Below are 13,957 nucleotides of genomic sequence, written 5' to 3' on the forward strand. Positions count from 1 at the left end.
TTATTCCTCCAGTTTCAGTTAACTCAGAATTGTTCCAGAGATGGTGCCATGGATGGTCCTGTTAAAAGCTGTTGCATATTAATAAAGTTATGAAGCTTCAGTCACGGCAAGCTAACAATGGCCGAAGTAAAAGTCTTTTATATGGAATGGATACCCTAAAGAAAAATGGAAAAAGAAGAGCTTGGGTTTTTGTACCCCAGTTTGTACTACAAGAAGGAGTCCCCAAGCGGCTTGTGAGCACCTTCACTTCATCTCCACACAACAGCCACCCTGTGAGGCAGTTCAGGCTGAAAGTGCTCTGAGAGAACTGCTCTGCAAGAACAGCTACAAGAGACTTGTGACTAGCCCAACATCACCCAGCTGGCTGCAATTGGAGGTAGAGTGGAGAATCGAACCCAGTTCTCCAGATTCAAGGTTTCCATTCTTTACCACTACACCAAGCTGCTGCTAGACTCTAGAGAAGACAACTCCCAGCATAGTAGTTGAACCGTTCCCCTCCCTTATTATTATTATTATTATTATTATTATTATTATTATTATTATTATTATTATTATTATTATTATTATTATTTGTGAGTGCCTCCCATCAGCATCTGCAGTGATATCATAAAATCTCCATTTTGGAGCCTTAGCTGGCCCAGATTCTGCATTCCTTACAGGGTGTGGTTTCTATTACTAAAATCAGTTTATATGAAACCAGGACGGCCAAGTCTGGTGCCAAATCATAATAGGTATTTTCAGATACAAGATTTGAGTTGGAAAAAGGCAGACAGTGTTATTTGTATAGGACATTTCCGCCCTAGATATGGAGTCCTTGGGGAGAGATCTCTGCCCACCCTGTGTGTGTGTCCAGGCCAGAGTGAGAATTCCCTGGCAGAGACCCGGTGCCTCTGGCCAGCTACTTATTGTGGCTCACGGAACCTCAGGCAGACGTTCATTAGCAATGTATGTGCAATTGATGATGATTGGTAAAGCTTTCTGGGATATTTTTTCTTTCTTTTGTGTGTCCTCTGGGGTGATGTGTGCCATGCTGCCTCGTCACCAGCCTTGTTTTCACTCCCATCAGAGTGAAATTGCATTAGAATTTTTAGCTGGACCCAAAGAATAGGATGACGTCTTTGTAGATGGAAGAAGGATCGGAGCATGGGGGTGGCTCTGAAGTAAAAGGGGATCCTTTAATCATTGTGAATTTTTCACTTCATCGTTATTAGACTCTGTTTGTAAGTTAAGCAGCATCATGATTTCTGTCTGGTTGATAAACGTGACGTCCCTTAAAGGGACCTCCCCATGCAGACTTATCTTCCTGAGTTGCCACTCAGGTCCAGACTCCCACGCAGACTAGTTTTCTTCACTTGCCCCTGCGTTCCCATTGCCTGAGTCAAGGTGGGCAGTGGTCATGGAGTGTGGTGCTTGGGGGCGAAGTGGCAGGGCATTGCTTCAGTCCGTGTGAGTTCTGTGAATGGCGGTCCAGCAGTGATGGCATCTTCCAGCTTCTTTGAAAAAGTGACCTTTCTTGGTGAAAAGACAGTGCTGGGTCTGCCATCCCGGAGTCCGCAGACTGGGCGGTCTCACAGCGTCTCTTCTAGGTTCATGGACATGAAGCTATGTTGTGGAGAGCAGTGATGAAGTCAGCAATGGACTACTGGATCCTCACTGCTTGCCTCCAGCTTTGGACTTCAAGCTTGACTGTGGGCAGACCCACATACACAACACCCACATATACAACACCTTGCTTCAGGAGTCTGAGTATGATCCTGGGTGCTGGATCCAATCAGGGGAAGCCCCTATCAAGAGCGTCGCTCGCCTGGCATATTCCCGTTGGCACCAGGAGTGACAACTTGCATCCCATCTCTTGGCATCAGACCTTGCCAGGGTGATCCATGCAATGGTCGCCTCTAGATTAGACTTCTGCAACTCCCTCTATGCGGGGCTTCCCTTGAGGCTGCTCCAGAAACTTCAGCTGGTTCAAAATTTGGCAGTGGATGACCCTGTTGCTCTCCCAGCTGCATTGGCTCCCGATTGGAGACGAGTCCGGATCACATTAAGATTTTGCTGTTAACCTTTAAGGCCCTAAACAGTCTGGGATTGGCGTACCTAAAGAACTATGTCCCCCAAAGGTCTCTGGGATGACCTGACCCAAAGCTGCTCAGGAGGCCCAAGGGAGGTGAGACTGGCCTCAAGACAGGTGAGGTATGGAAACCAGTCTTCATCCTGAGCAGTATTTTGTGTTAAGACTCTGCAATTCATTCAGCCAGGATTTCCATCTCTGGATTCGTATGTCAAGCACTACATAAAAAGGGGAGGCAGACAGGGGGAAAAAATTGTTTTGTCTGGTGGTAAGTGTATCTTACAATAAATCCAGAAGTCTTTTCCCCCCTGAATGCAAATAGCATAGAAAATTAGCACATTTCCTCTGCCTTTTTTACAACCTTACTATAGACAGTAAAGTTTATTGCACGTAATCATAGTTGGAATTGCAAGTCATTCCAGTATGAAATCTTCATGCCTCTAACTAAAACGGAGAAACTATAAGGCAACTAAATTTTGTCCACATATCTGTTGTAAACTGCCTCGTTGCCACTGTTATATGGTCCCACCAGACATTTCCTCACAGCTTCGACTTATCAGGATGTCAAAAGGTGACCATCTGAGGCACATGACATTTAAACAACACTGACCATCACCAGAGGCATATGTGTGTCTGCCTAGGCCAGCCCCCCCCCCCACTCTGGAACTCCTGCATAGTGTGGTGTGTGCAGCAACAAGTTGGATGCCAAGAATGGCTGGCCCAGGACATAGAGCCAGCCACAAATTACTACTGTAGCTTACCTTCAGTTATACAGTTAAAATCCTCCTGCTATGGGGGATGCTACTACTAAAACAACATTTCAAAAAATCTGCACGGCCGATTTGAAGCCTTGATAGGCAAAATTGGGTGGTAGATAGATGGGTAGTTTACCATCCACCCAATGCTCCCCCAGATAGTCTGCTGGAGGCGGTAATGGCTTGGGTGATTCAGGACCCCAAGGATCTAATCCTGGGGGACTTCAACATCTATGCTTATTTCCCATCCTCAGGGTCTGGTTTGGACCTGGTGTTGACCACGGTGGCACTAGGGTTTTTCCACCAGGGCAGCCAGATGCTCGATTTGATCTTTGGTGCCAGGGTAGAGGTGGGTCAGGTGACAGTTGACCCCATCCCATAGTCCAACCACCATTTTAGCCTGCCCACAGAGACTTATGGATTCGAAGGGATTCCTGAATGCTCTGCAGGATCTGTTGCCTCCTGGAGGCTCTCTGGTGGTGTCTCTAGTGGAGGACTTGCCGTCCCAACTGACTGCCGCCATTGATGAGTTCACTCCCAAGCACCCTCTTGAGTTTCTGGGAAAGGTAGTTGAAAGGGCCACGGCAGACCAGCTGCTGGCATACTTGGAGGAAACTTCAGTGCTTGATCCGTACCAGTCAGGCGTCCATCCTGGCCATGGGGCAAAGACAGAGTTGGTCATCTTGGTGGATGATCTCTGGTGCCAACTGGATTGGGGCGGATGGGCCATACTCGTATTGCCGTGGTGCCAGCTTTTTTTTTTTTTTTAAGTAAAACTTCTCAGTTGAGATGCCTATGCGTCTGTTCATAGATGCATAGTGCTTTTGGAATTATGCCTTGAAAATTTTAAAAATTAATCTTGAGTCTGATTTTTTTTGGGGGGGGGGTACTTTAGAGAGGCATGCATTGCATTTTAACTGGGAGAGGGGATTTTTTTTTTTTGCTTAAATGATTTAACACCTATTCCTTGCTCAAGGCAGTTTGCTTCAAAAAGAAAAAAAACGTCCCTGGGAGAAGGGAAATGGAGGCAGTTGTGAGGGCGGGAACTGGAGGCAGAGATAGCGCTACTTCAGCTCCGCACATTTCCTTGGCGTGTGGCTTGCTGGTTGCTCTCCTCTGGCTACCAATGCAGTTTGGGGAATCCACTTCATATGATTCCTCAGCTAGTGCTTTAAAATAGAGGATGTAGCTACCAGTTTGCTGCTGGGTCACTGAATGTTGGTGATATGCAAAATGCCAAAAATATGGCATCTGCAGAAGCTAAGCATTTCACTATGTTTAACAGGTGCGGAATAGCCCTCCTGAATGAGTTTGGCGACTCCTGTATGAGTGGAAAAGGGGCGTCATGCCCTACTAGGTCCAGGCCAGGAAGGCCTCCGTGCTTCCATCATTCTGCAGAAGATGTAAATTAGGACTGTTCAAGATGGCATTTTTATAAAGGTTTGTAAGTTTATTTATTTAGTTATTATATTTATACCCCACCCTTCCCTGGAGGCTCAGGGCTGCTTACAAATAACTAAGATACAGCGACGAAAGCTGATAAGAATGCTGAGGAAAGAACTGGGGGGCCCAAAACAAAAAGGCCAGCCTCCAGGTGGGCCCTGGGGATGGATGCTTTGGAGGGGGACTCAACATTGCACCCCACTGGGGTCTAGGGTTCCCAACCTCCAGGTGGGCCCTGGGGCCCCCCAGAATTACACGTCATCCCCATGGCACAGAGATCCGTTCCCATGAAGAAAATGGGTGCTTTGGAGTGTGGATTCTATGGAATTATGGTCCTTCCCCTCCCTAAACCCAGGTTTCCACTTCAAAATCTCTAGGAATTTCCAAGACAGAAACTGGTCCCTGTCCTTCCCAGACTCCACCCCAATCATAGAATCATAGACTAATATATCTGGAAGGGACCTCCTGGGTCATCTAGTCCAGTGGTCCCCAACCCCCGGTCCGGGGACTGGTACCGGTCCATGGACCAGTTGATACCGGGCCGCGGCTCCTCCTCGTCCTCCTCTTCAGCTGCTGCCTCGGGGGCTGCCCTGCCATTCTCACCTTTGGTGCTCTCCAGCGGCCGCCATGGCTGGGGCTCCTCCTCGGCGCGGCACTGTACAGCTGCTGCTGGCAGCACCCCCCAGCAGGCGGTGGGAAGTCAGGGGCACCGGCGGGAAAGCAAGTGGAGCAGGGGCTCAGGCGGCGGTGACATCCCCCGGCAAAAGACTACCCCCCTCCCCGGGCCTCAGTAAAATTGTCAAGTGTTGACCGGTCCCCGGTGATAAAAAGGTTGGAGACCACTGGTCTAGTCCAATCCCCCTGCACTATGCAGGACATACACACAACCCTATCGCTCACCCACTGTCACCTGCCACCCCCTTGAACCTTCACAGAATCAGCCTCTCCGTCAGATGACTATCCAGCCTCTGTTTAAAAATTTCCAAAGATGGAGAACCCACCACCTCCCGAGGAAGCCTGTTCCACTGAGAAACTGCTCTAACTGTCAGGAACTTCTTCTGGATGTGTAGATGGAATTTCTTTTGAATTGATTTCATCCCATTTGTTCTGGTCTGTCCCTCTGGGGCAAGAGAGAACAATTCTGCTCCATCCTCCATATGGCAGCCTTTTAAATATTTGAAGATGGTTATCAGGTCCCCTCTCAGTCCTCTCTAGCTAAACAGACCAAGCTCCCCCAGCCTTTCTTCATATGTCTTGGTCTCCAAACCCCTCCCCATCTTTGTTGCCCTCCTCTGGACACGTTCCAGTTTGTCAACATCCCTCTTCAATTGGGGTGCCCAAAGCTGAACACAGGACTCCAGGTGAGGCCGAACCGGAGCAGAGTAAAGTGGTACCATCACTTCCCGTGATCTGGACACGATGCTCCGTTTGATACAGCCCAAATCCCATTTGCCTTCTTAGCCACTGAGTCACACTGCTGACTCATGTTCCATGTTTAACAATGTTTTAAAAAATGATTTAACCCCCTCCCTCCCATTTGGGAATACCTTCCTAGATCCCCAAGAAGCCCCAGGGTTGAGAAAGCCTGACACAGACAAACACTGAACAATAAGTGTTTTTTAAAAAGTGTTTGTTTATAATCACTGACTGACTGGTTTGCTCAGTCTTTATGTTAATGGTTGCCAAGTAATTCCATGTTTGGAATGGGGGAGGAATAAGAGCTCCTACTGCTTGTATGCTGCACTGTACATTTTGAGTACTCAGAAAGGAACTCGCTGAACAATTGAACCACTTGAAAAATTGCTCAGGATCGGTGAGCAGACTGTGATCCGTACTTCAAATGAGCCCCTCTGCCAGCACAGGGGCTCATGGGAATTGTAGTCCATGGACATCTGGAGAGCCACAGTTTGGCTACCCTTGCCCTACTTATAAGTCAGCTGCAACTAGACAGCACCATACACCCCTTAGTACTGGGCTAAGGTTTAAGCCCCCTGCAATGAAAACTACTATGGGGAAACTGAACTGAAAGAATGGCGCCATAGGCAGTCTTGTTGCCTTGCGACCTGTAGCTGAGGTACAGCCACGGAGCCCCATGGGAAGGGCACAGAAAAGACAAGCATGGCTTTGGGTCAAAAAAAGTAATGCAATTACTGTCTGGTCAGCTTGTTAAACATCTCTTCTAGATCTATGGTAAATTTTTACTCAAAATACTGGAAGACCAGCTTGATAAAAATAATGTAATCTTTCTACATCAAATAGGGTTCAAAAAAGGACATTCCACAATAGACCACTGCCAAACTCTTTACCATCTTGCAGCTTCTGGAATGAATGGTCTAACCAAAGTTTCATATGTGGCCTTTATTGACTTAGCATCAGCTTTCGAGAGGCTCTGGCAGAGACTGGAAATGACAAATTTGGATAAGCCCCTCTTGTTCCTCTTGTGACAATTACATTCTGACACATTTGCAAAAATGAAAGTGGGGCCATCAGGATTGTTAACAAAGGATATACTAATCAGAAAAGCAGTTAAGCAAGGATGTGTCTTGGCTCCTTGGTTTTTAATTTGTATATTAATGACATCATGCAGAAATTAGGCAGCCTATAATTTGTGGCAAATTCTATAGGCCAGCAGAAAATCTCAGTCTGGCTTTATGCGGATGATATGGCTCTTTTTCCTCTGACTAGAGTAGGATTAAATAGGCTGCTGGATCGACTAGGCGATTACTGAAGGGAGGAAGCTTTATCATCATCATCATCATCATCATCATCATCATCATCATTAAAATTGTTACCCGCCACTCCCCAAAAGGCTAATGGTGGTTACCAGAAAGTCCAGCTAAAAATCCTAATTAAAACCCCATTAAAATGACAAGTAACAGTTCAATAGCATTGCAACAACAACATGGCAGAAACTCCAACCCCTCCCTGTCTTTACCTCTAGAGGGAGGAGGGAGGAGAGACAAAAATCACTGATGAAGTTTAACATCAGAGGGACCCATTGATCTTCCTCCACTGCCCCAGCCTCAACCATAGACCTGGCAGAAGAGCTCTGTTTTACAGGCCCTGCGGAATGCTGGAAGGTGTAGACAATCATTTTTGCCAGAGTTTTGAAGCTAAGCATTTGGAACCAAATGACAAAAAGCAACATTTGGAAAGCTGGCACTCAGCATCTACCAGTGCTTGGTGGGCTTTCCAAAGGGCCAAAAGCTAAACATTTTGCTGATGCAACCTGGACTGAATTTGATAGTCCTCTCAGAAACTCAAGGCCCATCTAACTGGGATTTTAGTGCACGCTCATTGCTCTTCAGTGCTTACAATCTCTATTGGGTCATTTTCAATTGACCGTATGCTGTTCTGCACAAAGTAAGACTTGGAAGAGTCTATGCCATTCTAAAGCTGTCCCTGACTACCCCCACCCACCCAGTGATGCATGAGGCAAAACAGTGTTTATATGACTTTCTGTAGCTTTTCTGGCTCCTCTGTTGTATGGACAGTAATAAAGACGGCTGCTGGCTCGCCTGCAGCCCAGCATTAACAGAGCGGCTGGACTGGGCCGCAAGGAACATTGGTGGCTGGGGATTTCCCACGCCCCGCCTCCCCAACTCTACCTGCAGCAGGCATGCCTTACCTGGTTGATGGGGGGGCGGGGCCAAGGCCTATTTAACTGGGAGCCGCATGTGGGATCCTTCTCTTCGGCGTGCGGCTCGCAGCTCGTCCACGTTTTCCCACCCTCCCTCCCTTGAATTGATAAAAAGGCTTCTTGTGGTTTGTTTTTGTCTTGCATTGTCACAGCTGGCGGTTTTGGAAGGGGCGGATCCTAGTTTTGGGGGAGACCGCGCCTGCGTGCCGGGCTCTGAGGTTATCGGGAGCCTCCGTAAGAGGCTGGGTGCACGCAAACAGCAACTCCAAAAGGGGGGGCGGATCTGATCGCCGTGCGGGTGAGGGTTGGAGCCCTAAGAGAGATGAACGTCCGTAGGGCCTCCACCAGCATCACCCTCCCGTGGGACCCGGCAGGCCTAGCGGAGGGGGAGCACAACCGCGGATGTCGTGGGCTCCCCAAGACAAGGGTTGGCCTGCTGGGTATTGGTGCGTGGGGCTTCGAATGGTTGGTGTGCCATTCATGCCCGGATCCGCCCCTTAGTATGCCTACGCTCACGTGTTAATAAAGCCGTGGCCATTTTATTTGCCAAAAGTATGGTGCCTTGTGTCAATTAATGGGTATGCTCCGCGCGGTCCAAAAGTTCCAGCCTGCTGGTTAATTCAATTTTTTAAAAAAGCAATCATGACTTAAATGACACAGGGGGTACTCTACCCAAAGCTAATTTTATAAAGATCTTGACCCAGAACCCACTGGAAAATGCTTACTGTCAAGTTTTAGAACTTTAAAAAGTACTCTTGGCAGCAAACACTTAAAAAATGTCTTTGATTGACCATATTGCAAGCCAGTGTGTTCTAAATTTTCTTTTGTTCCCCTGTCAATGAACCCACAAGTATATTTCCAGAAACACAGCTGTCCACTACTCATTACTGTTGGAGCATGCAAAGTCAGTAGTATGCATGATTCACAAACCTATGAAGAATGTCCTGCAGGGGGCATTGGAAAATATGTGTTTTTAATTTAAGAACTGAGCGTGTAAAGATTTGTAACACAGTCTACATTGACTATAAGGAAAGCCTACAATCCCAGAAAAGGTGAACATCAAAGAATCCACCTTGTTGGAGGAAAGCAGAGTGCCTTGGCAGAGGTCACAGTGGCAGAGCCATTGCCAAAACAAGAACAGCTGTTTTTTGTAGCCTGATTTTCTTAACCTGAAGCAGTCTCAAAGCGGCTTCCATTCGCCTTCCCTTTCCTCTCCCCACAACAGTCATCCTGTGAGGGAGGGAGGGGAGGGTGAGAGAGCCCAGAGATTACTGAAGAAGAAGAAGAAGAAGAAGAGGAAGAGTTGGTTCTTCTATGCCACTTTTCTCTACCCAAAGGAGTCTCCAAGCGGCTCCCAATGGCCTTCCCTTCCTCTCCCCGCAACAGACATGGTGAGGTAGGTAGGAATTCTGAGAGAACTGTGATTGGCTGAGAAAATTCTGAGAGAACTGTGATTGGCCCAAGGTCACCCAGCTGGCTGGATGTGGAGGAGGAGTGGGGAATCAAGCCTGGCTCTGAACCACTGCACCATGATGGCTCTCAAGAGCAAAAACAACAACAAAAAAATTCTATGTGCTGTTGCAAATGGAGCTTCAGGCAAGAGGCTTGTCTGCATTGATTTCTCTATTTAGTTGTGAGCCACCTGTTGTTGAGGAAGTGTGATCTCCACTGATAAAGATTTGGGTCACTGTGCATTTTCTTTGGCTTTAGAATGGTGGTTATGTATAAAGACCAGTTATCAAAGTCTGTGGCACTTCTGTTTGGTTTAGAGGCATGGCAGGCAAACTGCAGATACAGTCCGAGTCACAGGTCGATCTGCACAGGATGGGCTGCTGTGGGGTGTAGCAGGTGCTGCCAGTCTGCAAAGGGGGTGGCCTGGAAGGGATTGGCCTGTTGGTATCCAGGCAGCAGGACGTCATGAGAACTGGACGTGGTTCCGTGGGCTGGATCCACCACTTTGGCCAGCCTTTCCCATGCTGCGCTGCTTCCTGGGCGAGGAAAAGAGAAGAGAGAAGCACAAGGAGGAACAGAATACTGCATATGAACCAAGGAGGGAGGATGCTGGTGGCCACACTGGTCCATAGCAATCCATTTGAAACCTTCTGCTGAGGCCAGCCAAAACAGCACAACTCATTGTGAAAGGTTTTGAGAATCCAACTGAGTGGCACATAGCTGGGGAAATTGCAATGAGACCCCCCCCCCCAATTGATTGCAGGAGAACCTCCTGTGCAGGGTAAGCAGCAGCCACAGTGAGGGAGAGCAGCCTGGTAGGCATTGCACAAGCAGGGGGGACCTTATGCACAGCATGCTCAGGATATCAGACAAGTATGGGATGGGGCATTCTAGAAGCTGCCCTCTGGCTTTGACTGGGCACCATCTTCTGCTTTACTCGGAAAGAAAGCCATGGGTAGAGTAAAAACCTTAACATATCCAACCATTATAGCCAGGATGCTGCTGTGGGGCTCCTGCGTCCTAAATCGCCTGGTCTCTGCTGCCACGAGCTCCTCAGGGGAGTCCTGCAGCCCTCATCAATCAGAGGCAGATATTTTATTCTTCCAAAGCATCATGAAACCAGAGAAGGCAGAGAAAAAGAAAAATCACTTTCCCATTTTGAAGGCAGTGGGATTTCGCCCAGGCTGAAACTTAAGCATGTGCATAAGAGCTTTCCTGGACCTCTGCCCAACTGGACAATTTAACGATACAAATAGGACAGTGGAGGGGAGGGAAAAGGCTCTGTTGTTCCCAGCTAATTCCTCCCTCCCCACACACACACACACACACACACACCACACACGCTGCAGATTATTATTCTCAGACATGCCCAATCAAACATAACTGCAGCAGCTGCAAAACATTCAGTTAAAGGAAATTTAAGAACATGACTTGAGCACTGCTGGATCAGACCAAAGAAGGTCCATCTCACTCTGCATCCAATTGCTAATGGGGGCCAGGCAGATGCCTCCAAGAATTCTTCAAGAAAGATAAAAATACAACAGTCTTCCCCCACTGTATATCTCCAACATGTGATATTCAGAGGTATGCTACCCCTAAACATGGAGGTTCTGTTTAATTATACCTGATAGTCAGGGTCTGGAGTTCTTGGGGAATCTTGGCAAGTTGGAGGCTATCAGCACTCATAGCCAATGCAACAACAATACAATTTCCTAACAATCAAGAGTTCATAAATTGGACAGAATAGGATCCATTGAAATGGCTCTTCAAGGAAATAGTACTAGCATGCAAGAACCCACAGGGACTTGTGGGAGGCATCTAATTTACCCCCTCCCCACTCTTTCCTCTTTCCCTTTTCTGAAATTTCCTAACATGGAGCTGGCAACCCTAGTCAGGCGTAGTGATGAAGAATGGTGGACTCTAACCCTGAGCAGTGAGTTTGAATCCTCATTTCTCCTCCACATGCAAAAGATCTGTTTTTTGTACCCCGCTTTTCACTGCCCAAAGGAATCTCAAAGTGGCTTCCAAATACCTTCCTTCCTCTCCCCATAACAGACACATTGTGAAGTTGGAGGGGCTGAGAGAGCTATAAGAGAACTTCTCTGCAAGAACAGCTCTGAGAGAACTGTGACAAGCCCAAGGTCATCCAGCTGGCTGAATGTGGAGGAGGCTGCTGCTTTTAACCACAACACCACACTGGCTCTTGAAGCCTGCTGCGTGACCTTGGGCCGGCATAGCTCTTCTGTAAGAACTCCCTCAGCCCCACCTGCCTCACAAGGAGCCTGTTGTGGGGAAAGGGAGGGGATGAGATTGTAAGCCACTTGGAGACTCGCTAAAGTGGGGGGAAACAGGTTATAAAAATCTACCCTTCTTCTTCTCTGCTTTGCTTGGTGGCATGGTATTGCAGATTGGTCCTGCCTCTGGGAGAGGACTGAGCACCCCGTTGCAAGGCCTTTCTGTCGTGATGAGCAGACTCTGTACCCTCTACTGCTTGGACAAGGACAGATTGGTGTGTGTGAATTCCTATTTATGTGAGAGAATCCAACCCTTTGGCTAGTCAGTGAAAACCACTTTGCACCTGTGAAGAAATGCATTTTTTTCCTTTGGAGGCTTGAAATGAGCCAGCCTTGGCTCTGAGCTTAAGAGTTGTTTTCCTCTCTCCAGGCAGTGAGCAGGCAGGGAAGGGGGAAGTCCACTTAAATGCTTCCCACACTTGCCTCAGCCCATCTCCTTACAAATATTAACAGGTCTCGGCGGCTGGAATGGTCAAGCGCCTCTGCCCCAAGCAGGGAACAGAGCTCTGGAGAATTTAAATACTTTGATGAAAGCCCCCGTCTTGATATATTAATGTTATATATATTATAGTTATAGATTATGTTATAGTTACTGTTCTCATGTACTAACTGGAGAAGTACTGTTTTACTTCTGCATATGGTCATGTTTGTTTGTTTATGTTTGGAGTTATTTCCCACAATTCCCAGCCAAAGCTGGTGCATGACAGGTTACAGTCAATATCAAAAAGCATAATACATTCCAATTAAAACTTTCAAAAACCCAAATTACAATAATACCCAGTAGATAGCAGCAGAAATATAACCACAATATTCCCCTCTCATGGTAGACTCTGGCTCGACGATCTCCCTCATCACAGAGCCTGTAACATAGAGGGGACGAAGATGTCCAGTGTCTGATTATACTGACATTAGGAGGGCAGGAGGGGACCCAAGACCTCCCAGCCCTAGCCTCAACCAAATGCCTGGTGGAAGAACTCCCCCTCCCCCAAGAAAAGGCCAGTGATGGACCAGGAAGGGGTGGGAAGTGGAGGGGCCTTGTGTGGGCACGTGCACAGCTCTGCTTCCCAACCCTATTCTGCATGATTGCACCACTTCTGGGGTTCCTCAAAGCCTGAAGAATGTTTCAGAGGTTTCCAAAGGTAAAAAAGTTGAGAAAGGTTGATATAGACAGACGGTTTCAGTTGGGTTGCCCTGTTAGTCTGAAGTAGTACATTCAGGTCTGGTAACACCTTAAAGAGCAACACAGTTTCTCAGAGTATGAATGTTGTGAGTCAAAGCTCAATCCATCAAATATAAGTAGGTTTGAAGATCCTGTAGGCCTCATCTCCTGCTTGGAGGGTAGACAGGACTGAGAAGGGCCAGTTGGAGAGAAACAGGATGCAGAGGAACAATGCAAAATGTAATCAGTTGGATTAGAGCAAGGAGATAAAAACATATTTTCTGGCCCCAAGAACACCAGCCAGTCCTCACGCAAAGGAACAAATGAGTATAAATATGACATTAAAAATCCACAATATGCATAAGCAGGTGAGAGAACAGTTTTGTTGCTCCCTCAGGTGCTGCTAGACTAATCCATAGATAATATACATTGTAAGTACTAAAGACATCCGGATTGCAAAAGCTTGATATTTAAGTTTGGAAAGATATCAGCAAGTGAGGGTTGTCTGTCTTCAGGTTGGGCCGGGTGTCACCCCACACTGCAGAAACTCAGCTCCTCTGGGGAAAGTGGATGCCTTGGAGGCTAGATTGCATGGCCTGCTGAGAATCCTTTCCTCCCCAGCCCCAAGCTTCCCCAGGGGCTGCCCCTCGAACAGAGAGTAGGCACCCCAACCTTTCCCCCCACCCTGGTTAATGCTTCAGCCACTCCTGCCATTCCTGCCACAGACCCAAGGCTCCTTCTAGCACGGAATTCTATGGGTATAGATGTGGGGACGAAATGGTAGAGGATTCATCAGCTGGTTCCTTCTTTGGATGCAGTCAGACCGCATGGGATGGCCCTAAGCCCCAGACCAGACAGATGAGCAGAGGTAATGTGGCTCATGGCTGATCAATGTGGATAGTTCATGGGAGACGCACTTGTTTTGGCTCACACAAGATGAAGGTTCAGGGGTTCAAAAGAGGCCGGTCCTGCTTGCTGCCAGCAGCCTGCCCAGCCAGCAAAGCTAATGCAGCGTGAAGCCCTTCCTGAGGAACAGGCCGGCTGTGAGCTGTGAAAGGGAGCAGCTCTGGCTGAGTTTGTAATAGCTGGTTAAGTTTGGCCAGTTTTTATATCGTTTTATAACTGTACCATTATTTGATGTAGAAA

General features: G+C 47.6%; 1 long non-coding RNA gene across 2 annotated transcripts in view; it reads left to right on the forward strand.

Annotated features, from left to right (window-relative positions):
- Positions 1–13,957, forward strand: part of LOC143822801 (uncharacterized) — a 104,047-nt gene that overhangs the window by 7,580 nt on the left and 82,510 nt on the right. For both annotated transcript variants that reach the window (XR_013226262.1, XR_013226263.1), the window contains exon 2: positions 4,109–4,263. This is a non-coding gene — a long non-coding RNA (uncharacterized LOC143822801). The remainder of the gene's footprint in view (positions 1–4,108; positions 4,264–13,957) is intronic.

Source organism: Paroedura picta, chromosome 13 (assembly GCF_049243985.1).
Source record: "Paroedura picta isolate Pp20150507F chromosome 13, Ppicta_v3.0, whole genome shotgun sequence".
Classification (NCBI taxonomy): Eukaryota; Metazoa; Chordata; class Lepidosauria; order Squamata; family Gekkonidae; genus Paroedura; species Paroedura picta.